This window comes from Garra rufa, chromosome 20, assembly GCF_049309525.1.
Source record: "Garra rufa chromosome 20, GarRuf1.0, whole genome shotgun sequence".
Classification (NCBI taxonomy): domain Eukaryota; kingdom Metazoa; phylum Chordata; class Actinopteri; order Cypriniformes; family Cyprinidae; genus Garra; species Garra rufa.
Window position 1 is genome coordinate 7,142,381 of NC_133380.1, and position 22,133 is coordinate 7,164,513.

Here is a 22,133-nt window from a genome sequence, read left to right on the forward strand (position 1 = left end):
TAGAGAGAAACTCTCACGATGGACGCGCTCTGCACTCTCAAGAACAGAGCGCGCGTGCTCACACCCAAACACATAACAAACAGGCTGCGCGCGTCATCTGGTGTCGGATTTCTCTGACACGGATTCTGCACACTTGCTGAACTGTACTCTAGGAATCATCATTCTACTCGAGCTTAGAACAAGGTACGGCTGAAGAACAAAAAGATGGTTGATGTATTCACAAGCGCCCCTTTATACTAGTAGGCGCCTTGTTAATGACGTCATGGGCTGGCGCCGGTCAATGTCAAGTTCATTGTCGTTGTTTTATAAGAGCTTCAGAACCGGTCACGCTGAGAGCAGTTCCCAAAGTGTCCTAACCAGGACGCAGCGTAGAGTTCCCTCCGGAAGGGAACTAATTTTCTCCTCCAACTTCAAAATCTTCCTACATCGCTGCAGAAGTACCGACCCAGTGTTTACAAAGTGAACGCGCAAAGAAAATCAAACACCATTTACAAAAAGGTAAAACAGCGATGGGTGATTTTGAAGTTGGAGGAGAAAATGAGATTGGAGTTTTTCGACATACCCTAACTGTCTTGAACAGAAATACACAGAGTGCACGCAGAGCTAGACAAGACTAGCATTTGTGGTTAAAAAGTATATAAATTGTAATTTTTTTTCTTAGAAAATAACCAATCGTTTCGCTAGATAAGACCAGTTTAGACTAGTTTAAACTAGTTTAGAGCCCTTTGAAGGTGCATTTAAACTGCATTTTAGAAGTTCAAACTCGCTGGCACCATAGAAGTCCACTATATGGAGGACATTCCTGAAATGTTTTCCTCAAGAAACACTATTTTATTACGGCTAAAGAAAGAAATACATCTTGGATGACAAGGGGGTGAGTAAATTATCTGTACATTTTTCTTCTGGCAGTTAACTTCTCCTTTAAGCATCAAATCAGCATGAATCCTAAAGAAGTAACATAGTAGCTGTAGAATGTTCAGCTTTGCCATGAAAGGAATAAATTACATTTTAATAAAGAAAAAATAAAGATGGTTATTTTAAATTTAGCAGAAGAGTGTATATAAGAGAAAAATACTAGTAAACTATGCAAAAGAGAAGCAAAGTTGTGTGCCCTTGTGTGAAACGAGGTCTTGGTAACCCCACTGTGCTCAGACTCTCGTTTATAGCGTCCAAAACCTCTTTTCTGGCTGTCTGCGCGAGGCACTAACAATCCACCTGTTGGAGAGTAAGACGATACTCTCCAGAAGCTGCGACTGTGAGTTTTAGAGAACACCCTCGCTCACTTACGGCCAGATGGTCTGAGGGCCGGTGAGCAGTTATATTATTTCTCATTACAGCTCAGAGCTCACAGATGAATGATGCTTGGATGTGGCTCGAAAATGTAGAGTATCATTCATTTAAATGATATCCTCAATCCTTCACTGGTCCATCTCATCGTCCTCCACCCAAATTTGAAACGACATTGACCATAAACAAGTGAAATGAAGTGGAGAAGCTTACGTTACCACAGCTAATATTATGGAAGTATATCAAGGTCAATCACATTTAAGAGTGACGCTCAGCTAAACAAAACTAAATCGCCTATAAAACATTGGATTTATGTTGGCAGTAATCGCAGAAAAATACATCCTGCTTGTGTGTCCTTTCTCAAAATCCAAAATGAGCAAAGCTTGCGACTCTTTACCATTCAAAACACAGTATGCATTAAACAAAGCTTCAGTGAAACCAAAAATCGCTCGCATAATGTTCTCTCCAGGTGCTTAAGCTAAACTTCCCAGCTCTATACCTTGTGTGACATCTGGACATATGAAAAATGACAAATCAATAGCAGCCTTGAATAAGCACCTCTATTTATTGAAGTAGAAGGCACAATAGCGGTGTTGTGTAAAAGCAGCTCAAAACTTGACCACACGGGCCCCAAATGAATGAGGACCTATTCACAATGTGTTTGTCCTGGCCTGAGCCTCCATTTGACCCATCCATCAAGCCAGCTTTAGTTTGTCACACGGCTCTATCCTCTTCAAAATTAAACATATGGAGACTCTCACAAATATCAACACAAATGGAGTTTGTTCAAAGCGCATTATGAGCTGCTTTTAGAAAACACACTTGCATTTGAAACAACTGAATGCTATAATGTGTTTGACCTTGACTAAAAAGGAAAGTCTTAGTCAGGATGAAGTCTAGTTCACGTTGTAAGCCAAGAACAGGCTGAGAACTGATCTTGGCTGAGAACAGTCCATATACATTGTTCCCTAAGCAAGTGCAAAGATACAAATTTCCAGCAATCACAAACCACACTGAAAATAAAAACTAAACAAAACAAAATCTGTTTTTGATCTGTTTCACCCGCATGTGTTTTGTGCTTCCACTCTATTTTATTGAGTCAATGTTACTTGCAGTAGCTTTGAGTTTAAAAGAATACTTCCCCTTAAAATGAGTAAATTATATTTCTTTCTTCTGTGGAATGCAAAATTAGATATTTTGCTTAATGCTCATGCTGCTCTTGCCCATGCAAGTCATATGTACTACTTTTATAGTGCTTTCGGTGCCACTGATCGCTGATGTACATTCATTATATGGAAAAGAGCAGCATTGACATCTCATAAACATCTTATTTTAAATCTAAAAAAGAAAGTCATACATATTTCTAATGACTTCAGAGGGTGTTTATTTTTGCGTAAAAGAATAGTTTATCCAAAAATGAAAATTTCCTCATCCTAGGTCATCCAAGACGCAGATGAGTTTGTTTCTCCATCAGAAAAGATTTGGAGAAATTTTGCATTGCATCACTTGCTCAACAATGGATAACATATGTGAGGGGATATCATGGCATGGAGCTTTTTCACTGAAGGAAGTGTTACAGATTACAAACTCGTATCTTGGCCAGAAGAGACGGCTTGAAGTTAAACGCATTTAAAGTGTTAGTTCACCCAAAAATGAAAAATAGTCCATTATTTACTCACCCTCCAGGCATCCTAGGTGTATATGACTTGCTTCTTTCAGATGAATCCAATCAAAGTTATATTAAAAATTATGTTGGCATTTCCAAGCTCCATCATGGCAATGGGTGTTTTTTTTTCCTTATAAGTCCAAAACAAGTCCAATAAAGTGCATCCATCCATAATAAAATGTCATACGTCATCCACCCCGAGCGGCTTCCATGTAAAAGCAGTTGGCGCAAGCTAGATTTAAAACTAATTCTTACATTTTAAATATGGATATTTTTCTTACAAAAATGCATCGATTCGCTATAGGAGGCCTTTATTCACCCCCGGAGCCATTTGAGGCACATTTTATTATGGATGGATGCACTTTATTGGGCTTGTTTTGATTTGGACTGATAAAGAGAGAAACACTCGCCTATGCCATTCTAAAGCTTGGAAGTGCCAGGATAATTTTTAAAATAACTCAGATTGCTGTAGCAGCTCCTAAACTGTGGAATGCTTTGCCCCTGTTTATTAGACAGGCCTCTTCATTGTCTGTTTTTAAATCATATCTTAAAACTCTTTTTTTTCCCTTTCCTTATTTGTTATGTTGTTATGTTTTATTGAGTTTTTAGTTTTCTGGACAGCACTTTGGTTCACTTTGGGTGTTGTAAAGTGCTTTATAAATAAAGTTTGAGTTGAGTTGAGTTGAGTTGAGTTGAGATTGCATTCGTCTAAAAGAAGGATGTCATATACACCTACAATACCTGGAGGATGAGTAAATAATGGTCTAATTTTCATTTTTTGAGAACTATCTCTTTAATGGTGGATTTGTTTGTTACAAACACAAAGCATTTCACTTCATGAGATGTTAATTGATGGACTGGAGTGGTGTGGATTACTTGTTTTTAAGTTGTTTGGACTCTCATTCTGACGGCACCCATTCACTGCAGAGGATCCATTGGTGAGCAAATGTAAAAATCTAATAACACAAGCTCTTTTGGGAACTGCGAAGAGACTAGATTAAATTTCAGCACTTTCTGTCCTGCAATAATTCAAACATGTATAAATAAATAATTCACTTTTTTTTTTGTCGCCACAGTTAATGGTGATGATTTTGACTGTTCATGCTTTACCCTACTGCATAATTTACACTTGAGAGTTTCTGTCACTGTCAAGCAAGACCACCAAGAAGCACCTCTGTGAAAGTCCCTCTCCCCCTTCCATTCAAAGCACCGCAAGATCCTAGCTAAGCTCAAAGAAAACCCAAACAAGCAGAATCAGGAACAGGTGACGAAATCATGGGAGCTGCTGTTAAATGCAAGTCCCTTTAAATGCGAAAGAGTTGTATGACTTCTTGCATATTACTGTGTATAGTCCATAAACCAAATCTTTATGGGAGAACCATTTCCTACTGATTTGAAATATGAATAAAACAAGCATCAAATAGCATTATAAGTCAATCATGAACCTGACTAAAGATGATAAATACCTAAATTGAAACCTTGCACTAAAAACATCAGCAACTGTTTGCAAGATGTTCCTTTAGAGAACAATTGGTGCCACGCATGCAATAGCTCATAATAAAACGGCTAGGAGTTACGAATGACAGAAGAGAACCGGTAAACCTCACCATGCAGTTGCATAAATCTGGAAGCTGTGTTTTCCTGCCCAAGCAGCAGACAATTTATGCATCCTTGAGCAGGAGCCAAGTCATTTTAGCAGACTTATCCAATAGAGCAATAAAACTTCACTATTCAGGTCCTACGCAACCTTAATTTATTCCTGTCAGAAAGTTTAATTGTACATTTCATTGCAAAGAGACATTAAACTTCTTATCTTCTGAGATACAGGAATCTTACGGCCAAGCTAACGGCCCATTAATCAAATCGCAGGACGAAACTACAACGTGGAGCGCTACCTTCTTGCTGTCAGTTGTGTTTTCCTACAGTGATGCATTGCTGTAGTTGTAGTTAGTGTTATAGGGTGAACGGTCAACACAATTGATTACCCTTAAGTAATTTTACTCACTAGATTTCTGAAGTAGATAATTTTGAGTTATGAAATAAAATCGTCTGACCTCACTGATGACTTCATTAGATCCTGGACTGAAGCTTCATTTGGGTTTAAAGTTGTCCTGCGATGTTTGGAACGGGGCCTAACAACCCATCAAAGGAAATGATGAAATTACAAAATAAACTCAGGAAAACTGAGACTTCATCTAATGGGAGCTAATAAGCTAAGACTCCACGCTGTTGGGAAAAACACTAGAGCTATGCAATTTAATTAAAAAAGTGTTTATCTGCCGTGACTTTTGCCGTTTTTGTTGGATTCGTAGCGTACTGCAGTTAATGATTTTGGACGTGCACATTCTCGTCAAGAGTGAAATAACTCCCGGTTAACAGCGATGTTATCGTTACTGAAACATGCAGTTTTACATGCTCTGAAATCAAGAAATTCTAAAACGCAATAATTATAAATCAGCGCAGAGATCTCGGTTCACCCTTGACCTTTGAAGCAAGTTGACTGCGGTTACAAAAAAGCGTATTGTGTATTCATAATTGGCTGTTTAAATGAGTGTGCTGGCTGTTTAATTTGGGACTCTGTCCAGGGTTGCTCAGGCAGGAATGAAGATTGACACTTCGGGATTAAAACCAACATCAAATTAAATCTAAACACAGAGAACACTCAGAGAGGTAGCCGAGGGTAATTAAGCGGTGAACGGCAGGAGGTTCTTATCCAAGATTGCCATGTGATTTTTACAGAGTCTAAGAAAATAAAGACATGTAATAGAGCAGTACTAATTTGAAGAAAATGCAGTCTGGATCAAAAAAGGAGCAATTTGGATTGGTATGAACTAGTTTACAACTCAAATTAATGCAATTAGTGCTTGCATTTGTCTACCACAAAAATGTAACAGTAAATAAAAAATGGCTCCTGATATCTGAAAGCAATAATAGATCTAAAAAATGACATGGTCTTCATTGATTTCACTACAATAATAATTATACGTGACCCTGGACCACAAAACCAGTCATAAGTCAGTCACATGGATATATTTGTAGCAATAGCCAACAATACATTGTATGGGTCAAAATCATCAATTTTTATGCCAAAAATCATTAGGATATTAAGTAAAGATCATGTTCCATAAGCATTTAAAAGCTTAATCTTTGATAGGTAATATGCATTGCTAAGTAAGAACTTCATTTGGACAACTTTAAAGGTGATTTTCTCAATATTTAAATTTTTTTGTACCCTCAGATTCCAGATTTTCAAATAGTTTTATCTCAGCCAAAAGGCACCTATCCTAACAAACCATACATCAACAGAGATTATTTATTCAGCTTTCAGATGATGCATAAATGTCAATTTCAAAAACTGACCCCGATGACTGGCTTTGTGGTCCAGGGTCACATATATTTAAACAATATTATTATATTGAAATCATACATACATACATACATAGATACATACAGTGTTGGGAAAGTTATTAATTAAGTAATGCATTATAATATTCCATATTACAACAAAAAAAAAGTAACTAATTATGTTACTTGGTTAATTCTTATGGAAAGTAATCTATTGCATTACTTTTGCAGTACTCTTGTCAACTGGGCTGGACTTGATTATTTGTTTTTAATAACAAATAAAAGTTATACTTTTGGCCACTGTAAAGGCTCTTTCACACCAAAGGTGAAATTAATAAGCCTCAGGCTGAAAAAAGTGCAAAAAGTTGCATTCAAAAGTTTGGAATTGGTAGGATTTTTTATGTTTTTAATGACGCTCATCAAGGCTGCATTTATTTAATCAAAAATCCAGAAAATACAGTATTTTTTTGTGAAATATTATTTCAATGTAAAATAACTGTTTTCTATGTGAATATATTTTAAAATGTAATTTATTCCTGTGATGCAAATAGAAATTTTCAGCACCATTACTCCAGTCTTCAGTGTCACATGATTCTTCAGAAATCATTCTAATATGTTGATTTATTTATGTTGAAAACAGTTGTACTGCTTAATATTTTACTGAAACCTGTGATAGTTTTTTTTAGGATTGTTTAATAAATAAAAAGTTAGAAATAACTGCATTTATTTAAAATAGATTTATTTATTTAACATCTTTTGTAACAACATAAACTACCATTTAAAAGTTTGTAGTCAGTAAATTTTTATTCTCTTTTTTTAAAAGAAATTAATACTTTTATTCACCAAGGAGGTGTTAAATTGATAAAAAGTGATAGCAAAGACTTATATTGTTAGAAAAGATTTATAATTTTAAATAAATGCTGTTTATTTTAACTTTTTATTCATCAAAGAATCCTGAAAGAGAATCACAGGTTCCAAAAAATATATATATTAGGCAGCACAACTGTTTACAACATTAATAATAAAAAGTAATGAATCAGCATATTAGAATGATTCTGAAGGATCATGTGACACTGAAGACTGGAGTAATGATGCTAAAAAAATTCAAATTTGAATCACAGAAATAAATTCGATTTTTAAATATATTAAAATAGAAAACTATTATTTCAAACTGTAATAATTTTTTACAATATTAACTTTTTTCTGCATTTTTTAACAAAGAAAATGCAGCCTTGATAAGCATAAGATAATTCTTAAAAAACTTTACTGATCCCAAACTTCTGAACGGAAATGTACTTTTGATTTCTCGTAAACTTTTTGATTTCATTGTAAATCTAAAAGTAATGCATTACTTTACTATCTGATTATGTAACTTGGATTACTTTAATGTGTTACCCCCAGCACTGTGTGTATATATATCTAAGTATGTATAAAACAATAAGTGTGTGTGTATGTGTGTATTGCTTTTATTTATAGATTCTATGGATCTTAATGCATTATTTAATAAAATAAATAAAACAATAATACATTATCAGTAGTGGCTCACTTCCACGAGTTGGAACAAATTGCTTTCATACCAATTGTAAGAACTGGAGTTCATATTTAAGTTGCTCCAGATTCAGATGACAGGAGAAATTATTGGCTGAATTCCACGTAGGCGACATGAATTTCTGTTGAACTTTGTTTTTTGTCTGTATTTGAGGTCTGTATTCTCAGGTGTGCATAATTCTAATATATATTTCAAGTTAATATTGCACCTATGCATTATTCTCGCAGAATAGATCAATGAGATCTTTCATCGACTGTAGAAGAGGAGCGGTACTAAAGATGACACAATGGTCTCTGAATGTAGGATCGGTCGGATGGCGTAATTACTCCTGCTGAATTATGTTGCTGCGTTGACCTGCTTTGCCCCTCTAGTTGTAGAGCTGTCTCATTGAGCCATTTGAATTCCTCTCCGCATGGCCAAGCGGACTGCAAATTTACATTTTCCACAAGGAACTGAACATATCTCTAAACTTGACGATTTCGTCTGTAACCCCAGAGGTTAACTGGCCTTGGTCGGAGCAGCTTGCCAGTGCCAAACTCCTGGGTTTGGCTGTAATAATTTAAACATAGGTTATGGAGTAAAGCTAATACGTTCCAAATGGGCGTCCTGCAACTTTTCATTTTTGTGATGTTTACACAGCTTTGCTGGTCTTGAGTAACGAGGCTGTGGCTCGATGAGATCGGAGCGCAGTCTTCCTGAACGCCACTGATGGAGAGACACTTTACGCTGGTATGAAAGGGCTACTCGAGCACTTTAAAAACAATGACACTGAATTTACAATAAGTTACTGGCTGCTAGATACTGTACTTTTACAGTGATGAGTTTATTTGCAAAAAAACAGATAACTCAGTAATATCAGTCAAACTGCAGTTGGGTTGTTTTGATATATGTATAAAAAATTAAATTAAATAAAAGACCAAATAATTAGCTCTCAATTACTAAAAGAAAAAAAAAAACTACAATTAAATCAAAGACTTTGTTAAAGCTAACTATAAATAAATACGTACGTACATACATACATACATACATAAAAAGGAAATCAATTAAGGCTAAATAATTTGCTCTATATTATTTAATAAAAAAAATTTAAACTACAAATAAATCAAGGACTCAATTAAAGCAAAAATAAAATAAAAAAATCAAGGAAGGCCAAATAATTTGCTCTCAATTACTTAATTAAAAATTTAAAATTAATAATAAAATAAAATAAAGGAAGCGAAATAATTTGCTCTCAATTACTTAATTAAAAATTAAAAATTAATAAAAAAATAAAATAAAGGAAGCCAAATAATTTGCTCTCAATTACTTAAATAAATAATGAAAAAAATCAGACTTGGTTAAACAGAGCAATAAATAAAAAAATAAAATAATAAAAAATAAAATATAAAATAAAATAAAGGACGGCCAAATAATTTGCTATCAATTACTCAGAAAAATAAATAAATTAATTACATTAATGTATTTATTAATTTATTAATCACGGACTCAGTTAAAGAAAGCTATAAAAATCAAGGAAGGGTAAATAATTAGCTCTCAATTACTCAAAAGAAAAAAAAAGAAAAATGAAACTACAAATAAACCAAGGACTCAGTTATAGCAAAATTAAAAGTAAAATAAAATAAAATAAAATAAAATAAAATAAAATAAAATAAAATTAGCTCTCAATCACTCAAAAAAAAAAAAAGATTAATGGAACTACAAATAATTAAGGACTCAGTTACAGCAAACTATAAATAAAATAAAATAAAATAAAATATAATCCAAATAATTTGCTATCTATTACTCAACAAAAAAAAGATGAATGAAACTACAAATAAACCAAGGACTCAGTTATAGCAAAATTAAAAGTAAAATAAAATAAAATAAAATAAAATAAAATAAAATAAAATAAAATAAAATTAGCTCTCAATCACTCAAAAAAAAAAGATTAATGGAACTACAAATAATTAAGGACTCAGTTACAGCAAACTATAAATAAAATAAAATAAAATAAAATAAAATATAATCCAAATAATTTGCTATCTATTACTCAACAAAAAAAAGATGAATGAAACTACAAATAAATCAAGGACTCGAATAAAACAAACTATAAATAAAATAAAAAATAGACATTACAACAAAACAAGGAAGAACAAATAATTTACTTCCAATTACTCAACAAATAAAGTTTACAGTAAAATCTAACTACAATAAATCAATAAATAAACTAATACATATTACTGTGAAGGGAAGGCAAAGTAATTTACTCTCCAAATAAAAAAAAAAAGTATATTGTATTGTAAATAAAATAGTGAAAAAATACACAGTCTTAACAGTAGTAAATTTAAGCATTAACTAAATCCCAAATTTAAATCACATAAACTGTAAACAGTAAATATAATATTTTCTTGAGACAAATCTTCATTCATGTTTTGTGCCTGACTAATATGATCTAAAATATGAAGGTTCTCATAGCTACCAGTTGCAGCATGATGAAGATGACCATTAACAGATATATTAATGGCCACAAGTATCCAGAAATGTCCGGTGTGGTCACATAGATTACAGACATATTGCTTTTTATAGCGCAGCGAACCCTTTACAAAAATGTACCAAGATAACCACAGTTTCCGTCAGAATACCGTAGGTAGCGCAGTTATTTTTATTTCATTAAAACTGCGGTAACCACTGTCATCAAAGAAGCCAAAAGGAAAGAAAGACTCTAAGAGTTTTGTACACTATTTGAACGACATCCCATATTAATTACAGTTTTACAAGGTTAACTGTACTTGCAACTGTGGCACTTTCACAAAAAAAATATGGTTTTTCTGAGGAACAAAAAGTTCTCATTATAAAATGAAAACTGTCTTTACTGTCACCGGATGTCATTACCACACCAAATTATTTGATTTTTCTCTGCGAAACACCAAAATAATAGGTTATGTCTCCTTCAATTCATACAGATTCAGAACAGCATTAAGGTGAGTAAATGACGACGACAGTTTCATTTCTGTGAACCATCACTGTTCAACAGAGATATTATTCTATTAGCTGATCTGATTTGCACTGAGTTCGGAGGTTTATAATATGGGCATTAAAAGTGCAAGTCTTTGCATTCTGTGTGTTTTTAATCTGAGGTTAACTTGGCATGCTTATGTTGTGGACTAGCGGTTGCCAACCTAAATATTCACACTCTGGCACCCTCATACCACCTTCTATCTCTGCTTAGCTTGCAACGAGGAAACTTTTTTCAACATTGTTTTTACTTCCTCTGGCTTCAGCGAGTGAAGTTCAGCTGTGTTGTCGTGTCGGACTTTCACCGTTCACCGCTAACGTGCCACATTATGAAAATGCAAGAGCAGGTGCTGGTGTTTGTACACATAAGCTAATTTGGATGGAGGTTCAGGTCGAGTTTATAGGTTAGAGCTGCTTCTTGTGTTTGGCTTTAGGCCAATCTGGACTAAAAATTTGGAAAGTTTCCCCCTATGACCAATCGCATGTTGCTTTGGATTAAAAAAAAGGCTACATACAGTACTTGGAATCATTACAGTTTTTACATATTTTTTATGCTCTCCAAGGCTGCATTTATGTGTTCAAAAATACAGTAAAAACACTAATATTCTGAAATATTATTATAATTAAAAATAACTGCTTTTTATTTTAATATATTGAAACATGTAATTTATTTCTGTGATGCAAAGCTGAATTTTCAGCATCATTACTACTGTCTTCAGTGTCACATGATCCTTCAGAAATCATTCTAATATGCTGATTTGCTGCTCGAGAAATATTTATCATCAATGTTGGAACAAAGCTACTTAATATTTATGCGGAAACCATGATATACTACCAAATGTGACAGTGACAGTAAAAACAAACGGCTTCTATTTCAAATAAATGATGTTCTTTTGAACATTCTATCCATTAGAGAATCCTGAAAAAATGTTTCCACAAACTATTAAGCAGCAAAAATGTTTTTGGAATTGATAATAAGAACAACAAATAAAATAAAATAAAATAAAATAAAATAAAATAAAATAAAATAAAATAAAATAAAATAAAATAAAATAAAATAAAATAAAATAAAATAAAATAAAATAAAATAAAATAAAATAAAATAAAATAAAATAAAATAAAATAAAATCAAGGAAGGCCAAATAATTTCAGCAAAAAAGCAAAATATATGAATGAAACCTCTAATAAAAGAAAAGAAAAGAAAAGAAAAGAAAAGAAAAGAAAAGAAAAGAAAAGAAAAGAAAAGAAAAGAAAAGAAAGAAAATGCAAGGCCAAATAATTTTCTATCAATTACTCAAAAAAAAAAAAAGATAAATGAAACTATAAATAAATCAAGGACTCGGTTAAAGCAAACTATAAGTAAATAAATAAATATTACAACAAAACAAGGAAGAACAAATAAATTACTCCAAATTCTTCAACAAATACAAAAAAAAAAAATTCAAACTACAATAAATCTATTAAAAAAAACTAATAAATAAATATTACTGTAAAAGGAAGGATAATAAGAAGAAGCGTTATTAATAACTGAGCACTAATAAAAATTGAGCTGTAAAACAGCATATTAGAATGATTTCTAAAATTTTAATTTAACTTTAATTTCGATATTATATAATTGCAATGCCAAAAGAATAATTTAAAAAAATACCAAAAGCACAATCTGACAAAATCCAATTCTAAGCCCATCTGGCCTAGAATTTCGGAACTGTCCCTCCTATGATCAGTCATATGTTGCTTTGGATTTTTTTTTAAAAAAGGCCACACACAGTTTTTGGAATCAGTATAGTTTTGAAATATTTTTAATGAAAGGTCTTATGCACACCAAGGCTGCATTTATGTGCTCAAAAATACAGTAAAAACACTAATATTCTGAAATATTATTACAATTTAAAATAGCTGTTTTTCATTTTAATATATTTAAACATGTAATTTATTTCTGTGATGCAACACTGAATTATTAGCATCATTACTCCAGTCTTCAGTGTCACAAGATCCCTTAGAAATCATTCTAATAGGCTAATTTTCTTCTCAAGAAATATTTATCATCAATGTTGGAACAAAGCTACTTAGTATTTATGTAGAAACCATGATATACTCCCAAAAATGTGTGGGACATGTGTGTTTGTGTGTGTTATAGAAATTAATGCTTTTATTCAACAAATATGCATTAAATTTATCAAAAGTGACAGTAAAAGCAAACGGTTTCTATTTCAAATAAATGCCGTTCTTTTGAACGTTCTATCCATTATGATTAGAGAATCCTGAAAAAATGTTTCCACAAAATATTAAGCAGCAAAAATGTTTTTAGAATTGATAATAAGAAGAATAAAATGAAATGAAATAAAATAAAAGCGAAATAATTAGCTCTCAATTATTCTGAAATATTATTATAATTTAAAATAACTGCTTTTTATTTTAATATAATTAAACATTTAATTTATTTCTGTGATGCAACGCTGAATTTTCAGCATCATTTCTCCAGTCTTTAGTGTCACATGATCCTTTCAGAAATCATTCTAATATGCTGATGCTGCTCAAGAAATATTTATCATCAATGTTGGAACAAAGCTACTTAATATTTATGCAGAAACCATGATAGACTACCAAATGTGTAGGGCATGTGTGTAGAAATGAATGCTGTTATTCAGCAAATATGCATTCAATTGATCAAAAGTGACAGTGAAAACAAACGGTCCTATTTTAAATAAATGCCGTTCTTTTGAACGTTCTATCCATTAGAGAATCCTAAAAAAATGTTTCCACAAAATATTAAACAACAAAAATTGTTTTTAGCAGTGATAATAAGAAGAACAATTATTAATAACCGAGCACTAATAATAATTGAGCAGTAAATCAGCATATTAGAATGATTTCTGAAGGATCATGTGACACTGAAGACTGGAGTAATGATGCTGAAAATGCAGCTTTGCATCACAGAAATAAATTGTGTTTTCAAACGTATTCAAATAGAAATCAGTCATTTTAAATTTTAATAATATTTCACAATATTAATGTTTTTATTGTATTTTTGTACTATATGTAGGGTTTTTATGCAAAACAACTGTGACTGCTAGAACTGATCTGGTCTATAACTGACCAATAATTTTAATATTATATAATTGCAATGCCAAAAGGATAACTTAAAAAGTGCCAAAAGCGCAACCTCTTTATTTTGCTGTGAGAAATAATACAAAATAAGAATACAAAACATCTGGCTGTCATATGCAGTTTTCCACGGCCATGTAAATGCACTTCAAACCATGTAAATAAAATAAATTTTATTTTCAAAATCCCTTGCAAAACCATCTGTTCAGCATTTATTTATTATTGTTTTTCTAGAGCCTGTTGTTGTTAAACTAGTGTCATCTCTGTAAAGTGCACATGTGACATCATCCCGTGTCAGCCAATCAGACCACCCAGCTCAGATTTTCCCATGCCTGTATCACTATCATCACTTCCTCACATGTCATTGTTTAGCAACATACCGTTCCTCCGGCAACGCAGCGGCAGAAACCGGAACAATGTCAGGATGACAGGATCAGGTCAGCGGGTACAGTGCCACAAGGCTCTGGAAGGCTAGTTTGAACTGGCATTCCCAGGAACGCCAGTAGCCCTGCCTTGCTCTGAGAACGGAGGCTCTGTTTCTGCAGCGTGACAGAGACGTGCCCTTCCACACCCAGGACACCCAGACCACGACACCTTTCCTCCTTCATTGAGCCAAGCAGGACTCCACCAATGAGAACTTGTGTAGAATGAAAGAGAATCGATTACTACACAAGGGTGAAAAAAATTAAATCAGATCATCATTATCTGTTCATCATTTAAAATATGTAGTACCATTAAAACATTACATTCAAAAACTATGGAAAACCTAATAAAATTACTCCAGTAAAAATATTAAGTAGTCCTTTTCAATTTTACTCAGGTAAAAGTACACGAGTATTTGATTTTATACTATTAAAAGTAAAATTACTGACCAATGAATATTCATTTTGAAAATGTAACATATACTTTATATTATGTAATTTAGTTTTAATTTAATTAATAATCCTACTGTTCAAAATATCTGAAAGAGGGGGGGCTTGTCATACACTGTAAAAACATTAAATATATTCAAATATCAACTTACTGGTAGGTTAGCCTACATGTAAGCAAACAAGCAGGGGAAAAATAAGATGTAACAATATTTAAAACATTATCTGTTCATCATTTAAAATATGTAGTACCATTAAAAATGTACATTCAAAAACTATGGAAAACCTAATAAAAATATTATTCCAGTAAAATTAAGCAGTCATTTTCAATTTTACTCAGGTAAAAGTAAACAAGTATTTGATTTTGTGATATTAAAAGTAAAATTACTGACCAATGAACATTTATTTAGAAAATGTAACATACTTTATATTTAGTCATTTTATATTATACATTTTATATAATCCTACTGTTCAAAATATCTGGAGAAGGGGGCTTGTCATACACTATAAAAACATTAAATATTAAATATATTCAAATAGCAACTTAGGTTAGCCTACATGTAAGCAAACAAGCAGGGGGGAAATAAAATATAATATTTAAAACTAAAAAAGAAAGAACAATGTGCGTTGACAAACAACATACTAAAACAGACGTCACACCTCAAAATATATACAATTTTAAGAACGCTATGTAAACATACGGTATTTTAATGTAGTATTCCTTTTTCATCTAAAACCAAACACGTTGAGAAGTGATACACAAACGGAAATGTCGACGTTAAAGCAATTCATACAGTGGTTCTAAACAGCAGCCATTTTACTGAAGATTAGTTCCCAAACAACTGACAGTCGTGGCCTAAATATGATTTTCACTTAGGGTACAATAATAAATCCTAAAATTCGGCATTAGTAACTTACTTTTCGCAACATCAGCGCATTTTAGTCAGACTTGTGAATTTATCGAATTGTTGAAGAATCGCTCTGACCGGATCATTTGAATCAGTGCGTTGTTGACTTCAAAAGAGCTGCAATCCGCTCAATCCAATACACGAATGAATCATTCAGTGTGATTCGGGAACCGAAACAAATCAGCTCATTCACGAATCGGACTTGTGAATTCGCCGAATTGTTAACTGAAGACTCGGTCTGACCGAATCATTTGAATCAGTGAGTTGTTGACTTTGGAAGAGCTGCAATCCGCTCAGTCCAATTCGCGAATGAATCGTTCAGTGCGATTCGAGAACCGAAAAGAATCAGTTCGTTTACGAATCGGACACCGCCATCGTCTTAGTTCAAAATAATGCACTTTGTTACTGTCCACCACTGGCTTTACTCAAGTTTGGATAGCTCAGCTTCAAGAATTGTGACTTGAATATTTACACAGAAAATGATAAGGATGGAATCGTTCAGTGAAATTCGAGAACCGAAAAGATCACGAATCAGACACTGCTATCCCGACTCAAGTAAAAATAACACGGAACGACATGTTTTGAAGTAATGTAGTGAAGTAAAATGCACAATATTATGCTTTGAAATGTAGTTAAGTAAAAATGTATAAGTACAGACTTGAAAAATTAACTTAAGAAACACTTTGTTACTGTCCACCACTTGCTTTACTCAAGGTTGGACAGCTCAACTATAAAAATTATGACTTGATTATTTACGCAGACAATGATAAGGAAGGAATCGTTCAGGGCAATTTGAGAACCGAAAAGAATCGGTTCATTCATGAATCGGACACATCTTTCGAGTCTCAGTTCAAAATAATGAGGAATGGCATGTTTTTAATAAATATAGTGGTGTAAAAAGAGCAACATTATGCTTTGGAATGTTAAGTGAAGGTAAAAGTTAATAAATAGTACAGACCTAAAAAATGAATGGTCAGACTGGGAAAAACATTTGGAATACTATAGACTGCCAAAAAATAACAACAAATCAAGGAGAAGAAAAAAACTGAACCAGGATTGTTTGTTCTTATCATTTCTGGTCAGGTAGGTCAAATATTAGGCTAATATCTTAATTAACATACATATATTTTTCCTCCTATTAACTTCAGTTTGTCAAAATATTGCACCCTTTCCTGCTTACTTAAGTTCTTATAAATGAGCAAAACAACATATTCAGTAGTACATTAACCGTGCAATCCATGCTGTTGTTTACATCATACATGATATAGGCCTAGCTGTTAACCATCTTTAGAAATTTTATACTATCAGACAATATCAAACCAACTACTACCACAAAACATAACAGAACGCAAGAAATCAATTCCAAACACTTCATAAAAATGATGTCAAACGCTTTTGAACAAACCAAATAACATCAGAAACACTAAACATTGCTAACACTTACTGTTGTTGGTTTCCCTCCAAAATGATGTCACTTCCTGGAGGATGATGTCTTTAGGAACTTGCTAAAGGGACATTGCCATTTTTGATTTCACAAATAACTTTTTTGTCTGTGTGAAGAACATTAGTGACCATGGACCACAAAATCAGTCACAAGTTCTTCAAAATTGAGATTTATACACCATCTGAAAGCTGAATAAGCTTTCCATTGATGTATGATGATAGGGTAGGACAATATTTAGCCAAGATACAACTATTTGAAAATCTGGAATCTGAGGGTGCAAACAAATCAAAAAAAGTATTGAGAAAATTGCTTTTAAAGTTGTCCAGATGAAGTTCTTAGCAATGCACATTACTTAGCAGAAATTAAGTTTTGATATATTTGCGGTAAATGCCTTTAAAGTTGTCCAAATGAAGTTCTTAGCAATGCATATTACTAATCAAAAATTAACTTTTGATATATTTACAGAAGAAAATTTACAAAATATCTTCATGGAACATGATCTTTAGTTAATATCCTAATGAATTTTGGCATAAAAGAAAAATCAATCATTTTGACCGAAAAAAAATAATATTTTTGGCTATTGGTTTTGTGGTCCAGGGTCACATTTTAATAATCTAAAGAACCTTTCCCACTATAAACATATGCTATACATAATTTTACACACTTTTTACACACATTTAATTGTTTAATCTTTAGGTTAGCATGCATATGATGCTATAAAATGCTGCCTCCACAGGCAACTCCCTAAATTTTTGGCTTTCTAGTATCTGACAAGACCAGTTTTACTGACATATTACAGATAAACAAACAATTCAAAAATGACATCCCCCAGAGGAAAATCGCACACATCGAATAGACGTCTTGGCAACGATCATGTGCTATCAGGGCCTGAGCAAATTCCAAACGAACGTCCCCTTCAGGCTCGGAAAATGACAAGCATCATACTGCAGCCCTTTCCTAATGCATTCTGACTGGGTGTATGATTTAATTTTTTAAATGGCTGTTTGGCAGCCTCGACTGGCAGCATTTCCCCCAGTGTGTGAAACGACAGCGAGCGTCTGGAGAGGTTGACCACATCTCTGCTGACATCTGCAGAGCTGCTGAGAGGAACTAATAATGTGGGACTAAAAAGAAATGTCCTTTCAGTTGAAGCAAACCAGTTTCATGTGCATCTCGAGTCTCGACCAGCCTTATCATTATGTTGTCTGCAGAAAGCTGTTTTTCCTTTCAGAACACACAGAGAGGATAATTGCATGGCTGAGTTAACATTAATGAGCTCTGACAGTCCAATTGAGTTTTTTTTAAAGCATGGAATATAAAAGCAAGTTTAAATTTTTTGAAGGAAATGTGCATGGTGCATGACTTTCAAAATGCTGTATATGGTTGTTAGGGTGGTAGCTATATATAGATAGATATCAAAGTTGAATACTTCTGGCCAAGGGTTTATTCAGGCCTGGGAAGGGTCAGAGACATGGGAAGCTCCTGCTTCTTATCTCGGCATGTTGTTGGGAGTTTTACAGCTGGGCATTGCTGCTGCCGCTGTCATTTCCGTCTCATTTCAGCCCAGGATATTACTCACAGCGTCAACAAACTGGAGGGAAAAATGGAGATCAGTGCTGGGTGTGTGGCCTGAGTGACACCTGCCTGGAGAGGCGGGGCTTTGCATTGAGGAAACAGGAAGTCGCCCTTCTAAGCAGCATATATGTGACCCTGGACCACAAAACCAGTCTTAAGTCGCTGGGGTATATTTGTAGCAATAGCCAAAAATACATTGCATGGGTCAAAATTTTAGATTTTTCTTTTATGCCAAAAATCATTAAGAAATTAAGTAAAGTTCATGTTCCATGAAGATTTTTTGTAAAATTCCTACTGTAAACATATCAAAATGTAATTTTTGATTTGTAATATGCATTGTTAAGAACCTAATTTGGACAACTTTAAAGGTGATTTTCTCAGTCTTTTTGATTTTTTTGCATCCTCAGATTTCTGATTTCAAATAGATGTATCTCGGCCAAATATTGTCCTATCCTAACAAACCATACATCAAGAGAAAGCTTATTTATTGAGCTTTCATATGATGTATAAATGTGACTGGTTTTGTGGTCCAGGGTCACATATGAAGATATAATTGAGAAAGCTGTGCTCTGTTGCTCACATTTAAGATCTGGTGGGAAAGTGTGGTAGATTGATGTTGTTTTGGGCATTTACAGAATTTATTTATAATAGTTTTTTGTAATTATTTTATACTTTAGTTTCATTAAATAATACTTACAAGCTACACTGTAAAAAGTTGTCACCAGTTTCAACTTAAGTTTTTAAGTTTAGCAGCTGCCTTAACATTTTAAGTTAGATCAACTTAAAAGTCATTTTCACTGATTTTATTGTCGTGAGTTGAAATGACTTGTAGTTTTAAGTTGATTTAACTTTTTAATTTTAAAGGCAGCTGCTGAACTTAAGTTTTTAAGTTGAAACTGGTGAAATCTTTTTTTTACAGTGTAGATGGTCTCAGCTGTAAATATGTAAATATTCAAAGTTTGGGAACCCTTGGTTCTTAATACTGTGTGTAGTTACCTGGATGTTCTATGACAGTTTTTTTTTGTTTTTTGTTTAGTGATAGCTGTTCATGAGTCCCTTGTTTGTTCTGAACTGCTTCATTCAGGTCAGAATTTATTCCTGTGATAGAAAAACAGAATGTTTAGCCTCCATTACTCCAGTCTTACTATATATAAATATTTAATTTAAATTCTAATACCTTTTAATATATTTTTAATACATTTTAAGATTACAGCTTTTCAACTTTTTATTGGTAGAGTGAATTGTTTATGAATTCATGTGACAGTTTTAGCTAATTTGATCTTTATCATATTTAATGCTTTAAAAATGTAAGACTGTTTTAATGATACTTGAAAACTTCAGTCCTCATTTTTTGTGATTTCATTGAAAAAAATTAAGTAGAACTATTAAAAACCTTTACATAACAACTTTTGATGTATACATTAAAATGACTAAAACTGAAATAAATACATTAAAAAAAACTTAAAGCTAAATAAAAATATTAAAAAGTGACAAAGCACTAAACAAAATGTCCAAAACCTGAAAAAAATGCAATTAGAATTATTTAATTTTTACAAATATTTATTGATTTATTTATTTTCTATATATATTTTAAAGAAGTTTTTTTATGTTCACCAAGGATGCATTTATTCAATTAAAAATACATTAAAAATTTAATATTGTAAAATTGTATTACAATTAAAAAGAACTGTTTTGTATGTGAATATGTTTACTTTATTTTATAACTTATTTTATAACTTTAACAACTTTTACTGACAGTATGAATTGTTCATTAATTTATGTGACAGTTTTTGCAAATTTGATCTTTATCATATTTAAATTCCCCATTTATTGTAATTTCATAGAAAAAAACTCTCATTTTGTATTCCACAGTGCTGTTATTATTAAAAGAAACTATGATATATTTTTTAATTCAAATAAAGCTGAAATTACATTTAAAAAAATAGACAGCACTAAACAAATTGACCAAAACTTGAAGAGTATTTATTTATTTAATATTTTTAAAAATAAATAATTTATTTTTATAATTTTTTTTAATGAAGTCTCTTATCTTCACCAAGGCTGCATTTGTATTTAATTAAAAATACATTAAAACTGTAATATTGAGAAACTTTATTAAAATTAGTGTGAATATTTTTCTATAAAATTCTTTGTTTTATTATAAATATTTTTTAAAAATAGTGTGAATTGTTCATTAATTCATGTGGCTATTTTTGCAAATTTGATCTTCATCATATTTAATGCTTTAAAACTTCAAGAATTCTTTAAAAAATTACACAAAAAGCTCGAAACTTATAAGCTCCAGTCCTTTTTTTTATTATTATTATTATTATTATTATTATTATTATTATTATTATTATTATTTTGTTAATTAAAATAAAGGTGAAATTAAATAGAAAATATGTGACCCTGGACCACAAAACCGGCCTTAAGCAGTACATGTATATTTGTAGCAATAGCCAACAATACATTGTATGGGTCAAAATAATAATTTTATCTTTTATGCCAAAAATCATTAGGATATTAAGTAAAAATCATGTTCCATGAACATATTTTGTACATTTCCTACTGTAAATATATCAAAATGTAATTTTTGATTAGTAATATGCATTGCTAAGAACTTAAAAGGCAATTTCCTCAATATTTGAATTTTTTTACACCCTCAGATTCCAGCCATCTCAGCCAAATATGGTCCTATCCTAACATCATACATCAATGTAAAGCCTATTTATTTTTTACAGTATAAATTTCAATTTATTTTAGTTTCGAAAAATTGATCATTATGACTGGTTTTGTTGGATTTGGCAGCTAAATTAAATCAAATAAGTATTAAAATGACTAAAGCTCAAACCGAAATAAAAGCTAAATAATAATTTTAGAAAGTGACAAATCACTAAAAATGAAACTGAAAAAAAAAAAAAAAATGCAAATTCAAAAATACTAAAACAACATTGTTTCACAAAAGAAAATCATATGGGTTTGGAATGTCATGAGGGCGAATAAATGATGACAGACTTTTCATTATTTGACTAAACTATGCCTTTAAGCATGCCAGGGCAGGATTTCTATTAGCAGTGAATTTTTGTCTTGTTTAAAACAAATGAAACATCCCTCATCCTGACACCGTTTCAATCAAACACGCAAGAGCGCAAATCCATCAGCACAGACAGTTCATCCGAGAATGTCGACGTCAGGATGCTGATGTATGGATTAACGGTTGCACAAATACCTCTTTTCCTTTACAGTGTACGCTCTGACATTCCTTTACCCACAATGCATTTCCAATATAGTGATCAATGGGACACGGTTGCCAAGGGCTACCACTCCGTCAAGCCTAAGCAATGTGTAAGTTCCCATAAAGAAGGGATTTGGGGCTCCTTCCTCATGGTAA